Here is an 18,302-nt window from a genome sequence, read left to right on the forward strand (position 1 = left end):
TCATAGTGTATTTCAGTTGATTTGCAATTTTGAAAGATTAAATCTACTGAGAATAATCATCAATAAAATACTCTTTATTAATTATAATACTCATATATTCTAAATAAATATTTAGAGTAGAAATAATCATATAAATAAATAAAATAAAATAAAAAGCCTTTTAATTCTTGCACAATGCTGCTTTAAGTACAATTTCGAAATGAAAAGATTATGACTATTAAGAAAAAGAAAGTTAATACATACTAGTTTTTACAATCTATAGTATTTTAGGAAGAATCCCCCCTCAGGTGAAAATGAGGGCCTCCTCTAAGGAAGTCTATTTTTCTCGGTCTTGTGCTATTTGCGGCCAGCAGGGGCCAGCGATTTTTACGATATCATCTTCCCGTCTCAGACAAGGCCTGCCTCTGTGGCGCTTGCCCTGTGGGCCCTTCCATTGGGTTACCCTATTGGTCCAACTCAACATGCACTGATATAATCATATAAAAATTTATTTCAGTAAGTTCGAAATATGAATTTCTGTTCATATTACTAAAATATTGAAACTTCGTCTATTTGATAGCCGAGGGTATTCTAGACACTAGAATATACTAGGAGTGTTTCTTAAATAGTATAAAATTGAACGCAACAGTTGTTTTATAGACAGAAGTGATAATGATCGTAAAACGTTCGCCTTCGAGGTATATCGTATCGTTTATGACATGTTAGACTGTATACATAGTCATTATTGATTATATTTGTACATAATGTATGGGAAAAATATCAAAACTTTCAACCAATACCCTTGACCCGGTTACAAGGGGCTTTTTCTCTGAAATAAGTAATAATTATGGTTATTGATTTTAACGAATTATTTAGACAATGTGTTTTAAAAAAGTTTGTGTTGACATTTCAACATATTTCGTTATAAAAATTTAGTATTTTATTTTTATTTATGCTATTGGTTGGCGAACGAGCATATGTCATGGGCCACCTGATGGTAAGTGGTGACCACCGCCCATAAACAATGATGCTGTATGAAACATTAAATGTTAACTTCATCGCCAATATGCCACCATCCTTGGGAACTAAGATGTCCCTCGTCCTTTGTGCCTGTAGTAACATTGGCTCACTCACCATTCACACTGGAACACAACAAAGCCAAAGTACTGTTGTTTGACGGTAGAATATCTGATGAGTGGGTGGTACCTACCCAGACGGGTATGCACAAAACCCTACCATTACTTAGTGGTAGGGTTTTGTATTTCGTTTTTACTTGTAAATTACTGTCTGTGGTTCTTTCACAACCAAACCGCTGAACCAACTCCTCTCCAAGTAAGGACATTATACTTTTTTACCTAACACATGACAACCAAACCCCTAAAACGAGAACGAAGACGGAAGCGACAACTAGTATGTTCATATATTAAATATTATATCATAATCGTACCGTATCTAAAAAGAAAATCTTCCTTAAAATAGAATTGAATTATTTAATGGTGGAACATATTAGGTGGATTGAAATAGACGGATATTTTTATGAGCTTTTCAGTAAGAATGTCAACCTACATCTGATGCTGTTTGTCGACATTCCGGAGCAGTGAATACGTGTAATATTCACGTAAGCTATCTTTAGGCTGAAGTTATACAAGGAACTTGTGGTTTTGTTGTTACTGTTACAAAGATGAGTCAAGATTTATGTGAGAAAAATGTTCGTATCTCAATTGTTAACGACTATAATTATGACCATTTCTAATGAATATAATTATTTGTGAAATGGCCCACAGTTAGGCAAGTTTTGGGTTTAGATAGAAATTTATTTGAAAATTAGAAGTAGTGTCTAGTGCGGGTTCCTTATGTTGGTTTCCTCTCAATGTTTTCCTTCAACTTTGAGGACAAGATGAGTTACAAACACATGAAAATTTAATGGTTTTTGCTTGGTCTTGACTCCTGATTTTAGTTAAGATCTGTGTTTTTCCTTATTATAGTATTTAAAACGACAAAAAATATAAAGATATTATATTTTTTGCACTATTTTTAAGATGATATTAAATACGCGTATTAAGTTCTCTATTAGTAAAATTTTGATTATTATGAATGATAACATTTAAATTGATACAAAAGTATCACCTGTACGACTTATGTTTGATACAGTTAAGTTCAGTTGTTTAATCTATGGTAACGAGTCCGCCCATCGTGCCCTCAGTCCGAAGCAAGCTCGCGTGAGGAACGCTCGCGTCTGTTCCAACCCTCGGCATTTCTCCGTAAATTTTTAATATCGATGTTTGAACGCGCCTTCTCGACACAATAAAACACTTATTCGATAAATTGCCTGTATAGAATGTTTTTTATTAATGTGTGAAGGTTTCTATATGTATACGGATTATAGTGTGAGTGCGTTTTAACGCTGTGCCTTTAAGTTTTGAAGTATATGATAGAGATTTCTAGGCGGGCGTACTGAAACTTATTCATCAGGGAGGTAAGATTATTAATTTAATGACTATATTGTACTTAGATAAACAGTTACATGTATTTTATTTTTTAAACATTTGTTTTTATTGTTTATATCTTTGAATTGTTTTTGAAAACACTGTGACAACAATTATGAACACTTTCGTTGAAAATATATGATAAAATGTTTACCTTAAAATAATCATAATATTATTTTGTATGAATAAGCTGATTCGCATATGGACGTCGGACCTATTACAAAAACTTATTGAAAATTAAAACCAATCAATCAATCAATAACCAATCAACGTGGGAGTTCAAATTATATCATATTATATTATATTAGGTCCGTTTTTAAACATGAAGTAAAAGTTTTTGGCTAAAGTTTCCACGTAAGACCTTTCAGCGCGCTAATCAGATAATACAGTGCGTTCTGAGAAATAAGTTACTAATCCCAATAATGGTAAAAAAGACCCATAATCTGTAACACCATTAGAGGTGAATTATTTATCGAATTAATTGAAAACTTTTTTGATATTCCATGAAGTCATAATCAATAAAAATAAAATTAATTTAAAATCAGCGATAATATCGCGTAACATATAAAATAAACCATCGCTTTTGATATCTTATTCTATTTTAATTTTTGCTATTATTTCTGTGTGTATATTATATATTTCTTTATATCATAATAAGTGTGATAAAGTTTTTAGCTAAGTAGGTACCACTAAACATAAAATCGAATGTAAAACAACATGGATTGGAGTTCTGAGTTGTTGTTCCAGTTTGATTTATGTGTGTGCCAGTGTAAATCTAGGCGAGAAATTACTTGGCATACTCGTAAAAATGTAATAAAAACTATTCTAATTTTATTTATATTAAACGTAAACGTCTTAACCGATGATTGCGGGTTTAAGTGAATTTACAATTTGCGTTTATAATGCATGTGTATCATTTTAAGGAAATTATATCACATGCGTATCCACGAAACTGCATTGGAGCAGCTTCGTGGAATAAGACCCAAGCCTCCTCCTTTATGAGGAAGGGGGACTTAACGCAGTAGTAGGACATAAACTGTCTGTTAATTTATTTTACTGTATTATTATTATTTATTTAGTGCAGCTGACGATTTTTTTTTTGTTTAAACACAGTAGTCATTGAAATTATTAGTTTGTTTTAAAAAAATAATCTTAGGAAACCATAACGATCTAAGTTATAATATCAGGCTTCTATATGTTTAACGACTCATTATTTTATATTCTTTTGTTAAATATAGGTAATCCCAAATGACTTTTGAACTACGCTTTGTATATTATCCGTAAACAAAGTGAATCTTGAATAACCGGACATACATACCTAAGTGTTCTCATATCAGTATTAAGTTTTGTTTCACTTAAGGGTAATCCGTTGGTGTTCCACGTGTCAGAAGACACCTTCCCAATAACGTTTAAACGCACTAATTAAAGAATTGATCACCCCCCTGGCGTCAGTTGGCACTTTCCCATCAAGACAAATTCAAAGCCATTTATGCTTGACATTAACTTTATTTCCTTGTATTTGTTTTATAGATATTGTATTTTAACTGCTCTAACTCTACTGTTTATTAAAAAAATGAATAGTGGTGGAATATGTTGAAAATTTTTGATTAACAAGACGTTACATATCAGAATATATCATCAATACTTAATACGAAGTTTCCGATTCCACAATCAATAAATCCTTCTTCGGGCAAATCCGTTTCGGTAATAAAAAATCCGCAGATACTTTTAACTTTGCCGTTCCATAAATTTAAATCATTTGCAAAAGTTACATTGGTAAAGAAATCATATTATTTAATACAAGATTATATAGATGAAATCATGCAGCTAATACTTGTTGACTTCCAGGCAGGATATATTATAAGCAGTTATTTTATTTAACTAATATGTGTTGGTATTTTTAGACGTTGAAAAAGAACAACTACTGTGTATCTTGTTAAATCTTCTAGGTAGAATCTGCGTTCCGAACAGGTAGTAGGATTAATTATAAAGTATATTTTGATTACGATTTTGATTCCAATATTATAAATGCGAAAATAACTTTGTCTGTCTGTTTTACGATATTCGAAATTTGGTATGAAGCAAGTTTGAACTCCAAAAAAGGCACCAAGAAAACTAGTAGTGGAAATATTGTTATTGTTAAAACCGTTGATATTAAAATGTCTTTAGTGACAGAATTGCATGAAGCTATATAATTACAATATCTTTTTCTGCATTTTTCTTGACATTTCTGGACACGTGAAGTGCCAATAGTGCCAACGTGATTAATTATACATAGCTTACAACGTATGTTGGTCACATAGTATTTATTTTATTTTATTTTGTATTTTGTTTTATATACATGATTTTTTTGCAAATAGAAGTAATAGTTGTGGAAGTGTAAAGCGTCCATACAGTCTTTTATAACTTGATTCTTAAAAGACTTACTGACTATAATTTTTTTTATTGTTGCACAAATGTATTCAATTGATAATAATCGACCACTGAAAATAATTTTTATTAATTAACTTTTGTTAATAATTTAAATAAACTTAAATTTGTCAGTATTGTTAAATGAGATGTCCATTTGAGATTATTATATTTTTATAATATAAGTACTTTATAAACTTGTTAGAAATAGTTGAAGGTTTATAAATTGCAATTTTCATACAGCCACTTGCGTGCATTCTAGGCGTGTAAAAGCAAAACAATCGTTTTTTATGATGTCAGTAAATATATCCAGGGAAATAAAAACTTATATATTCGTTTCAAATATTTATTCTAAAAAGAACGCCTTTGCCGTTAAAAAGTTCAGCACGAATATGATCTAAATACAGCTTTGGTTGTTCCATATAATCTTTTCATGTAAGAATTATTCAAAACATTTTTTTTTTAATAAAATACATTTACGTTTTAACTCGATTTCATACATCCTCCTTAAGGTTGTCTGACAAAGATCGCTGTAACGATAAGGCAGCCTCTTATGCATCTTTCTTTAAATTTATTTATGTGTGTGTTTATTGGTGAAATGAAGAATATTTTGATTTTATTTTTATTACTAATATTTATCCAATTAAAAACTAGTTCGTGTAATAAAATACTTCGAACTGTGAAGTACTGGTGGAAGAAGTTCTCAATCAACTAGTATTCTCAGAAGTTCTTACAATACTAGTTGATATTAATCTGAAATTTATGCAACTGATAGAACACGTATAGGAATAATAATTCGAATAGCGTTTAAATCTCGCGCTTGCTTGTAAATATCTGTAAAGAAAAATGCATGTTTATAAAGATTTTTCTCCAAGTACCTCGTCGTTGAGAACAAACGAGGCAATTTAGAATCCGTTAATAATAATATGCTCAGTGAAATTGTTTGTTTACAGCGTTTTTTCCCTTCATAATAAGACTAAGGAAACCTGGCAGACGTTATACTACTTGTATTTACATATACAGGCCAATTGTCGCGGCGATTTGTTCAATAATTGGATTAACAATGTTGAACTGCTGTAGCGCTTTGTAGCGGCGAGTTGCGACAATGTACAACAAACCTTTTCCATAAAAAATATAGTACGACTCAACTTAGATGTCGCATCGGCGTAAATTCGTAAAACCGATCACATCCGAATTAAGTATGCTATCCCAATATTTATTTCGTATGTGAATATGATCTTTACGCAAACGTAATAACTAACTTGTAATATCATATGACCTAATGTCGAATATATTTGACACGTCGGTTTATATGCACCTGCTTTCACGGGTTGAACTGACGCGAGAATCTATAGCGACGAATAGCGTCGAATGGCGCGATAGGGAGCTATTATATACATATGTATCTGTCACTGTAAGATTACAAAATTTGTTAGATTACAATCTGAGACAGATTGTAATCTAACATGTAACATGCATCCGTTCTACGCCAGTTCACAATTTGACCGCTACCCATCGACAGCGATTAGAATATAGCGAAAAATAATACGTTAAATTGTAATCATATTTCACAGTTTACAATCTGACGACACAGATTGTAATCTAACGAATTTTGATAATCTTACGGTGACATATATACATGGCAACTTTCAAGCTAATTTGTCAAGCGATATCGAAGTATATTAATCTCAAACGGAATACCGTTATCTATTGTACTAATGCAAGTACAATAATAAATGCAGTTTCAGCAATAAATTGGCGCGGTTTTTCTTAAATACTATTTGAGTTTTCCAATAGGTTGATGATATTTTTGTACAGTAAGGATTTATAAGATGATATTAGACAACAAATTCTGAGTATATTTTGTATCTACAATTTTTTCACAAATAATTTTCGTGTTTATTATTTGATATAAAAGCCGTAACTCAAAATATATCTGAAACTATATTAAAGTTTTAAATCAATGAAAGGTTTTACGATATACTCGGAAACACAATGATTTATTATTCGTTCGCTTTTATTTTGAATAAAATACTTGAGTCTATTTTAGATCTTCTTGTCGAATGTATTACTAATTTTATAAACGCGTAATAACTCTGCATCTATCTGTTGATCTTGCAACAACAACAACAAGAGCCTGTAAATTTCCCACTGCTGGGTTAAGACCTCCTCTCCCTTTGAGAAGATGGTTCGGAACATACCGCGCTGTTCCAATGTGGGTTGGAATACACATATGGTATTTCTTTGAAATTAGACACATGCAAGTTTCCTTGCGATGTTTTTCTTCACCGCCGAGCACGAGATGAATTATAAACACAAATTAAACACATGAATATACAGTGGTGCCTGCCTGGGTTTTGAACTCGCGATCATCAGTTAAGATGCACGTGTTGTAATCTTTCATCTCTTTTGTTTCACCTGAATACCTGACGATCAAATCCTAAATAGGCGCGGGTAACAACTACCGTTATATGCTTAAGCATGTATTTTCTATTACAACATTATTCATTAACAAATGAAACATATAATGCAATAGTGGGCTGTTGTATTTCCATAATAAAGATTTCTAATACAAATCATTTCCAAAAAGGATAAACTTTCATTGCGTATGTTAATGAAGATGAAATAGATGATTAACATGATTTCCGGGATGTAAGTCGCTTTCGAGGCGTAAGTAATGAGGTTTAAACCTCTTGAATATAACATCCTATCCCATAGTATCCTTCAAAGTTAGATGCGTATAATAGTTAAACATAGTTTAGTAGATAATTGTATAATATCTGTTTGTCTCTCTGAACGTAGAAACCCTATATAAGGTTTTCATAAGCAACCAATAAATGTGTTTTTGAATTATATTTAGGTGCACAATTCTTTACAATTATACATATATATATTAATTGAAATTTAACAGTGAATATTGTAGATGTCGGAAAAGTATATGACCTCTGGTTATTGGCGTATATAAAATTAATAAAATATATCTATGTATATTAAAAGAAAACTAAATAAACATTTTACTTAAAAAATATTTTATTATATATACTTTATTTAATACAGCGTAGCAAGATTCATAGCGAAATGAAAACCCTTTATAAGTATTTTTTTTATTCTGTAAACATATTTTTCTTAATATAGAAGAGTAACGAGTAACAAAGATTTAAATTTAGAATATCAGCGTCAGTACTTATACATGATCCGTACGAATTTCAAGTATATTTTGAGTTCTATATTAATAACGGATGCGGTTGTTCTAAAACCCTTGCAAGACACGTGTAATAAAACAGCTTCATTTGACGTCCACATGTTCGTGAGAGATCTTAATTACATCCCACGCGAGATTAAACCTTATGACCTTGGACTTAAGGTGCTGAATGTTTAATAATTGTTTGTTGTTGTGACTTTAATTTACTGTATATTGGACGAAACAATGAGAAAACTTTTATGTAATCTAAGATAGATGAGGGATTAACAGAGTATATAAAAATTATAAATGGGACCAATTACTGATTATGTAATAGTAATTATATAATCAGTAATTATTATTACATAACAGTAATTACAGAGCCGAGATGGTCTACTAAATTTTCATGTGCTTAATTTGTATTTATAATTCATATCGTGCTCGGCGGTGAAGGAAAACATCGTGAGGAAACCTGCATGTGTCTAATTGCATAGAAATTCTGCCACATGTGTAATCCACCAACCCGCATTTCTACAGCGTGGTGAAATATGTTTCAAACCTTCTCCTAAAATGGAGAGGAGTCCTTAGTCCTTCAGTGGGAAATTTACAGGTTGTTGTTGTTGTTATTGTTGTAATAGTAATGATGTAATAGTTTAATGTTATACTTACGTCCGTTGGAAGTACAGTCAGGGTAAGAAAAGGTTCGTCACCTTAAGATCTATGTTCAACCGACTTCAAAAAGGAGGAGGTTATCAATTCGTCTGTATTTTTTTTTTTCGTGTGCTCAGTATGAGGGATAATCTACTTTACCAATCGCGAATGTATGACACTAACAGCCATATTTTGACAATTCAGTAGAAAATATCATATCTAATTTAAATTTGGAATGACTAATTATGCAGTTGTCTGTTTAGTGCTTTGGTTTCAAGGTACTAAAAGTTTAAGACTTGATAAAGGAATTAATTTGAAAACTGACAAAGGTTTTCTTACTCTGCCTGTATATAAAGTCATTAAAACCTATTTAAGCAGGGCAAGACTTTGACTGCTAATGATCATACATGCCGCTGTTATAAAAAAAAAATCCTGCACAAAATTTGATTTGAAAAAGTTTCAACACGATCAAATGAAAACAACTGTACGATAGCTCTACCCGAACCTTTTGTACGTACTGCATACAAACGACCTCCATTCGCTTCACAACAATATTTTTTTAGGTAACAAGACTGGACGGAACAATTTGTGTTCCTTTTGCTTTTGCTAATATTGATATTTCACAAGCTATGTACATACACTTTGTACACGAAATTATATTTTTAAATGTCAACTAGAAATTTTATTTCAAACGGACTACAGCTAACAAAGTAACAGCTTTTTGTTTAAAACAAAAAGGTAGGCAGTCTTGCAAATAAGCCTTGAAATATATACCTTGAAATTGACATCATATTGTTATAATAATTGCTAAATTACCTATTCTGCCAAAATAACAAATAAAGCTTTCATAAGAAAAACATAAAAAAAGTAAAAAAGAAAAATCTTCCAGTTTAAAAAAGAAACACCATAATACAGTACAATATTCGGTGTTATGTATATATTTTTATCTTTTATATCATGTTTTAATTTTTTGATTATTTGAGACACATACATATCATACACTTTAAATACATTGTAATTTTAATGCACACATATAAATATATATATCTCTTGTGAATGCGAAATGTTCAAAGTATTATATTATATCTGTCTGCGATATTAAGACGTCCCTTCTCCTCACGTGACTTTTATTCGACGTATGACTAGCGTTCGTGTTCCCGTTACTACCTAATATTACCTAGACAATACTTTTCGATTAATTGGCCATCTAGATAAAATATTACGTATGACATGAGAAAGACATTTTTTTTGATGATTGGTATATTTTGATTAAGTGACGTATTGAAGAGCTTGATTTATAAAGAGATATTCTTGTATTTGATTATGTGTTATGTTTTTAAAAATACTTAATAATAAAATAATACTAGTAAATTGTAATCCTTTATACCTGGATTTTTTACTCAACTAAAAATATTCTGTCTATACAAAATTATAATGTAACAACTACACATAATTAAAAACCATATTTGCATATTTTCTCTAAATACCGAGTTAAAGAACATTATTACTCATAAAGAACCTTACAGTTCACTTTACAATGAGCAATTCGTATATCTTATATACAAAGTTTGTTTTTTGTGGTATAATCTGCGACAGTACATATCCACATTGACCCAAAAAAGGTAAATAAAAACAATGACAAAATGATGTAGTGAATGGTAAAATTTTAGTAACATTAAATCGTGTTTTAAATATAGAAATAATATTTAATAATTTTATTCATATATATTTTCGCTTATAAATATTTTTAGTTTCTTATTTAACTAATAGTCTTATCATATTTAAATTACCGCGCATATAGTCGTGTCTGCGGTTGCGACAATTTGATCTATTAATGCGCACAAGTGCACCATGACTTGTTCCGACGTCGTATAATCTAAAAAGAGCAAAATATTATTACAGTGTATAAAAATACAATACATTGTCTTTTATAATTATTTTATTGTATTTTATAATATGGAAGTTGCATCTTTATGCGTGGTCGACATTTGAGGATTATATCGAACATCGTAACTATAACTTACGATTATATGCGTCTTTCCTTATCACATTAATGACCTTGTAACAATACGAATAAAGACGTAAGTTTTTATTTATATAAAATATGAATTCTTATTTAAATGATAGGGATACTCTCCAATGTACAGTCTGTGCTGTGTTCCAAAATTAATCACGAATTGTATTTGGTGTCTGAGCATTGTAAAGTTGAAAGATAAAATCGATCTTTTGAAAAATCACAAATTTTGTCAACGTTGATGTTTTAATGTGCTAAAGGTATCGAATAAGAAAATCGATTAAAAATTATAAGTAATGTTTTAGTAGTTTGCCTATTTAATTAAATAAATATATATTTCAAAATATAAATGTAAATCGTAATAAATCGTTTTATTTCAGAAGCGATGACTCTCAAAGTTCACTTGAAAACTTGATTGAGAGGTGAGTTTAGATTATCCAATTAGATCAAGCCATTTTATGGGCAACAAAACCTTTACAAATTCTTCCGAAATAATTTGAACGAACTTTTAACTTTCCCTGAAGTTTTAAATTGAGGATCGAGTCTAATTGGTTGCTCTTTGTTATGTAAATAAAACAATTATAGTAGTTTCGTCGTATTTCATATTTCAGTGTTCTGATGGCCATTTTTAAGAAGCTCTAGCCACTGTCTCGGTGATATTGCTTTGTGCATGTCTGGATGGGTATTAACACACTCAATAGATATTCTACCACCAAATCGTAATAGAGTCGAGATGGCCCAGTGGTTAGAACGCGTGCATGTTAACCGATGATTGCGGGTTCAAACCCAGGCATTCATTCAGATTCATGAGCTTAATTTGTATGTATAATTCATCTCGTGCTCAGCGGTGAAGGAAAACATCGTGAGGAAACCTGCATGTGACAAATTTCATAGAAATTCTGCCACATGTGAATTCCACCAAACCGCATTGGAACAGCGTGATGGAATATGTTCCAAACCTTCTCCTCAAAGGGAGAGGAGACCTTTGGCCCAGCAGTGGGAATTTACAGGCTGTTGTTGTTGTTGTTGTTGAAATCGTAATACTTAGTATTTATTGTTTCTGTAGGAAAGCTGAATGAGCCACTGTATATAACGGTACTAGGGACATATTAACAACTTAGATCGTAAGTTTGATGACGTATTGCCCATACACCTACTAATATGTAGTTTAAAAAATAATAAAAAAAAACGCTCTAGCGCTCAAGTGTGTACGAAAATACAAGTTGAATCTGTAATTTCTCAATTTCATAATCCCCATTGGAGCAAATCTGACAGGGCTAGTAAGTATTATAATAAACATATGCATATATGTTACATTCCTACATTTCACAGATAAATAGCGAGATTATTAATAAAACGCCTTGCCACTTTACTAAACGACGCCGATCAACCAGCAGCCTGAATTACATCAGCCATCTCATCTTCCGTTGATTTCACCACAAAGCTCGATTGCGTCTTGGTTTACGCGTTAGATAATATTATTAACCAGAACATCCTGGTTCTTTCGGTATGCCTATCGTCACCTCTGATCACGTGATAAATTTTAAACACTGATTAAGTTCTTGAAGATTCGGGTTTCAATCGGGCATCATCGTTAAAAATTCACATATAGAGTCGTTACGGAAGACATGACTATATGCGTGGGAGTTTAAAAAATGATAAGACCATTAGCGAGTTAAAATCTCGGTATTTAGTAAATACAAAAAAATTATATTTTCAAGGATTTGAGTGTAATATGGATATAATATTATATTATAGTTAATGTAATATTATATAAATACAACAAATATAGTTAATGTACGTAGTTACGACTTAATGCGTGGTAGGGGTCAATATTCGGTCCTTTGGGCGATTGTATTCTTTTTTAATGTTTTTTAATAGTATTATTAAATCTATAAAATCGAATGATATAAAGTATATTTTTTTTTAGCAAACTTATGTTACATTATACGCCAGTTGCATTGATAAAGATATTTATTGCAATTTCATTGAACGATCGTCGCATATATATTTCCGTTATAAATATGACTTAATTTCTGTTAAGAGTTCTTTTGTTTTTATAAAGATAAGATTCTGTTTAATGCTTTGATACTCTTAATATGCATTATTGTATGTAAACGTTGTTTGAAGTAATGTTTCAAGCATAACATTTTAGTGTATGAAACGTAATTAAAAATCGAGTACGTGTAAAAATTTTGCGTTAGAATTTTTTCCATCCTACATCACGAAATACGTTGCAAATAAATTTACCTAAGATTATGTTCTCGTGGTAGCTAAATATAAATAGATATATATAAAAGAGCCCTCGTACATTGAATTATGGTAAAAAACACGTTATTTTCTTACACCGTGTAAAATTATATCATGCAACAGCTAATTAATTACATAAGTAATAAAAAAACTTTTCTTTATCACAAGGTTACACAAAATGCCCACGCAATAAGTGATTTGTTTTTTTTTTTTATTGCCACGCGAACTTTTCTTGTTAATAATTTATACAAATAAGGTTGTCAGTATTCGAACAAGTCGTGTTTATATCGTTATCGTAGTATTGTTTCGTTTGCCATTTACACGATATTAATCGAAGACTGTTTTCAAATTTTCATACCCGTATTTTTTATTAATCTCGAAAATGACTTTAAAAAAAATCGTGAACATTTTATATGTAACGTCTCAAAATGTAATGATTCCGACGCCACACTTCTAATGCATCACTTTTTACTACGATCATACGATCGTCAATAGTTTTTTTAGCTGTTAAGCAAAACTAAGATTTAAACTTTTTTTGAGCTGTTTAACTTGAAGTATACTGAGCGTTAGTAATGGACTCCGCGAAAAGTCGATACTCGATTCATTTTTTTTTATTAAAAAAATCTTTCCCAGCTTTACTATATATGTATATCTACCTATAGACGTACATATATTGAATCTTTTGAAAGCGCTAACTCGAAACTCAATAGTGTGTATTTTTAGCCCATTCCAGTAGATCAGTGCATACAACAGCTACGAGTACAGTAGGTACTTGTAGTAAACAAGTATCCTATGAGAATAAACAGAACCTCTAACTTCTCATTTAATCCTCAATATAATATATTATAGATACATAATATAATTCATGTCTATTATCATTACTATTTATTATGAGTCGAAATGGCCCAATAATCATCAGGCAATTAAATCAGGCATCTTAACCGACGATTGTGAGTTCAAACCCAGGCAAATACCACTGAATTGTCATGTTGTTAATTTGTGTTTATAATTCATCTAGTGCTCGGTTAGCCAAGAAAAACATCGTGAGGAAACCTGCATGTGACTAATTTCAATGAAAGGCCATGTTTATGCACCCACCAGCATTTGAGAGGCGTGGTGTGATTAGCTTCAAAACTTCATAGCCCAGCAATGGCATATGCAAAGATTGTAACTTCACTTTTTTACTTTTTATGTCATGTTAAAATAAAATATATTTTAGTTCATGATTTTCAAAGGTTCGTTAATATTTGACTTACAGATGCAGAAAGCTTTATTCAGTAATAATAATAGCAGTTAGTTTGAACTGTTTAACTTGTAACTTTACTATTTAACTCCGTTTATTGAGTTCCTATCAAACAGTATTATTAAAGTAACATACCCATTTTTGTTGATACGATCTACGTAATTTCTAATTCGTATTCCAATTATTCTATTATATACGCTATGTATATATAAATAAAGGTTACGATTATTTCGTTCAGTTACGCAGTACGTGACAAAGCAAAAAGACCTTTCCAAATATAGGCGTTACCAATGTCACGGAAAGTGACCGGAATAACTCTGAAATTACCAATCGTAACGGATGAGTATCGTATGAGTTTTATGTTAAATTAGATAGATATGTCACGGTTAGATAACAATATTCGTTAGATTACAATCTATCTCGTCAGATTGCAAACTGTCGAAATATTGTGAACCGTGAAATATGAATGCAGTTTAACGCATTATTTTTCGCTATATTGTAATCTATCGAAGTCAAACTGTTAGATTACAATCTGTCCCGCGTTAAATCAAAATTTACAATCTGACGAGATAGACTATAATTTAACGAAATTTGTAATCTTACGGTGACATATATATCTCCTATGAGTCTATATATAATTGAATAAGAGTAATATTAACCTAGAGGTGATATAAAAGAAAATGATCTTTACAGTAGTTGAGTATGACACTTATTTTCTTGACTTTGATAATTAGCAACATTTGATAGTGAGCTGACACACCGCACTGTCATTGGAAAATTCAAACAGCGACCCATTCCTTGATTTCCTGTTACAGACTTCCGTCCCTTTTCCGGAAATAAGTAAAGCAAATTTGTAATTTACATGGGTTAATGGTCAACATCGTCATTATAGACTTTGGCAGTATTAGTAAACATACCATACATCGCCAGTGCACAGCCAAACAAGGGAACTATGATATCTTATCTCATGTACCTAGAGGTAATGAAATACAGATATACGAACTCATTTATACTTCAAGAAAATACTAAGTACTAAGCATAGGCGTTTTCTAGTAGAATATATGAAGAGTAGCTTGTATCCAGACGGGGTCTATAAAAAGCTCTACCACTAAGCTACTTATTTATATAAAAAACCGTCTTCACGTGTATTCTGAGTTTTAGAAGCACTGAAAATATATTCCAACTAGTTTCAAAGTGATCCAGCGATGTGTCTTTGTTGCCGCCCAGTTTCCAAGCCTTCAAATCCGCCCTTGGGATAATGGAATATTGAAATGGGACAGTCCGTAAAACGACAATGAATTGTGGCCACTAGAAAACGTTCAAAGAAGACTTCGTGTCTATAATACATTGGCTCACCCAGACTTGATACCGAAACAGCATTACCGGGTAATAATACGAGTTAAAGAAAAGTTTGCCTGTAAAATATCATATAATTTTGTGCCCTACTTACTTATTCAAGGTAATTGTATTGTAATATCAATTTTATTCAGGAAAAGTACGTATAATTTTAGGGAACATGAAATGATAATTTGTATTTGACCTTTTATTGGATGGAATCTGCGTTCCTTCGAACATGATATCAATCAGAAATAAGTGAGGCTACGTAATTTGAAAAACAAGAAATTGAGAGTATATTATATCGTTAGTACTTGTATTTTGAAACTATATGAATACACTGAAATTAAATCTTTGTTATTGGAAAATGAACTTTAATAATAAACATTTTGGTTCTAGGCCTAGACTTGAAAAAGCAGATATCATGGCATTTAAAGATGTTTCAATACAAAACAGATTTATGCAATAGTATGACATAAGTATAAAATATGAAGAACTTGGTGGTAGGGCTTTGGGTAGGTACCACCCACTCATCAGATATTCTACCGCTAAACAACAGTACGCAGTATTGTTGTATTCCGGTTGGAAGGGTGAGTGAACCAGTGTAACTACAGGCACATGGGACATAACATTTTAGTTTCCAAGGTTGGTGGCGCATTGATAATGTAAGGAATAGTTAATATTTCTTACAGCTTCATTGTCTATGTGTGATGGTGACCACTTACCATCAGGTGGCCCATATGCTCGTTTGCCAACCTATTCCATAAAAAAAGATACAGAGTGACAATTTGACATTGAATCTAGGAAATGTATTTACAATTCTTTTATACAAATTGAAGTTACCTTAAATCTATATTCACCATTAATTAAATGCAAAAAAGCCTATAAAATATCGACTTAATTTCTTTAATATAGTTTGATAATAATGCGTATGACGCCTCCCTTCAAAACGTGATTTATTGGACAAAGTTTATGTATGGAAAACCAAACTTTGCTATTATACATGCTAGCCGTGCTCCACAGTTACTTAATGAAGTTAAAATACGAGCTGAGTTCATGATGCAACTAGGAAATTAATTTTAAAACGCTTTTGATTGGATTATTGGTTAAACAACGTTCGTATTTCATAAACGAAGAAATATTTAAAAGCTATTGTAATTAAAGTTACCGGGAATTTCTGATATTGATTCAGATCTTTGGAACGAATTTTAAAATAAAAAAAATATAGATAAAAAATCTAATAGCCGAATAAGTATTATGTATTAATGTTTTATTAACTTATGGACCATATTTGAATTTATCATATCAATGCCTGTAGCATTAAGGCGGGATATTATAAAACGTTTAATGGAAAAATATATGCAAGGTTCAAGTGTTTTAATTGACAATTACATCTCATATGTCCTAGTTCTAAGATACCTTCAAGATAAACAAGATAGAAGATTTAATTGTATTTTAATTCTCACTGCAATTAATAAATCAGTTCGGCTACAATCTGGTAAGCTCCGAATATTATTAATTCACCCTAAAACTCTTAGAGACGAAACACCCACAAGTTAAAAAGAAATAGTGTATATAGTATATTATGTATAGAAAGATAGTGATTATTGGTTTTTAACTGTTTAAATTGAGCCTTAGTTATAGTTTTCCATTAAAAAGGCTATAATGTGGACAATAGTCTTAGTGTTTTATTTATACATAAATAGATAAAACACGAGTTAGAGCGTTACGAATTACAATGATATAAAAGAACACGTTCGCGTTTACAGCAAGAGTGTTTTCTTCTTAGAAGATAATACAGAGCTATGTAAACTCTTCTGAGAAGAGTGATAAGTTAATAATTAAAGTTAAAAATACCATAATAAAAATTACTGTTTTACATCAGTAAAACAAAATAATAACAATTATAAACATACAGTTATTGAGACTTAACTGATTTTTGCAAATATTTTTTAAGTATATATGTATAGCATCTATTGGAATGACATATAGGAGTCAATTTCAACCTCTAATATTGACCAGACAGGCGTGCGTTCATCGACTCTTAAAATCTCAGCGGAGTTGTTATAATAAATATCATGATTAACTTCGGTGTGTACCTTTTGTTATATGACTAAAATGGCCAGAAATACAAGCCAAGATAATATTAAAATTACAATTTATTCGTATCTGTATTCCTTTTTACTTTCATTTCAATTATTTCCAACAACTTGCTGAGCGAGGATTATTATGGCTGTTTCTTGATAGGTATTAAAAATAAAATGAAATTTTTATTTCAGTTTTTATATTATGGCATAAGCTACCTACAAATTTCCTGCTCTTTCATAATACTTCACTCACTAATATTTATTATTTGGTTTTTGATTGTCCTTTGTTGCGACTTACGAGGGATTAGTGTACGATTAGGAATTCAATCCATGATTTAGGTTCAGTGACTCTATTATACAATGTCGGTCTCAACAATCATTGATCTGTTTTAATAGTTATGTTTAATTTATATTTTCAATAATTATATTGCGTAATATACTAATGAATGGTAAGACTACCTGTAAGGAGTAGAACTTTAGTCTTGATAATTTTAAAATGTAATTTATTTTTTAACGTGTTATTGTATCTAATGTTGGTTGTCCTAATGAAAATAAAATCGTTATTTAAAATTGAATAAATATTTTTTTTATTTACTTATAAAGTTATTATTAGAATATAACATGCTGATCTCCTAGCTGGAACTATGTGAATATTATGTATAATTAG

At 30.9% G+C, this 18,302-nt stretch overlaps 1 protein-coding gene across 3 annotated transcripts in view; it reads left to right on the forward strand.

Moving 5' to 3' along the window:
- The first annotated feature begins 2,194 nt into the window (after positions 1 to 2,194).
- LOC124534123 overlaps positions 2,195 to 18,302 on the forward strand; it is a 183,625-nt gene continuing 167,517 nt past the window's right edge. For all 3 annotated transcript variants that reach the window (XM_047109815.1, XM_047109817.1, XM_047109816.1), the window contains exon 1: positions 2,195 to 2,455. The gene's annotated coding sequence lies outside the window, so the exon portion shown is untranslated. The remainder of the gene's footprint in view (positions 2,456 to 18,302) is intronic.

The sequence above is a fragment of the Vanessa cardui genome, chromosome 12 (genome assembly GCF_905220365.1).
Source record: "Vanessa cardui chromosome 12, ilVanCard2.1, whole genome shotgun sequence".
NCBI classification, from domain to species: Eukaryota; Metazoa; Arthropoda; class Insecta; order Lepidoptera; family Nymphalidae; genus Vanessa; species Vanessa cardui.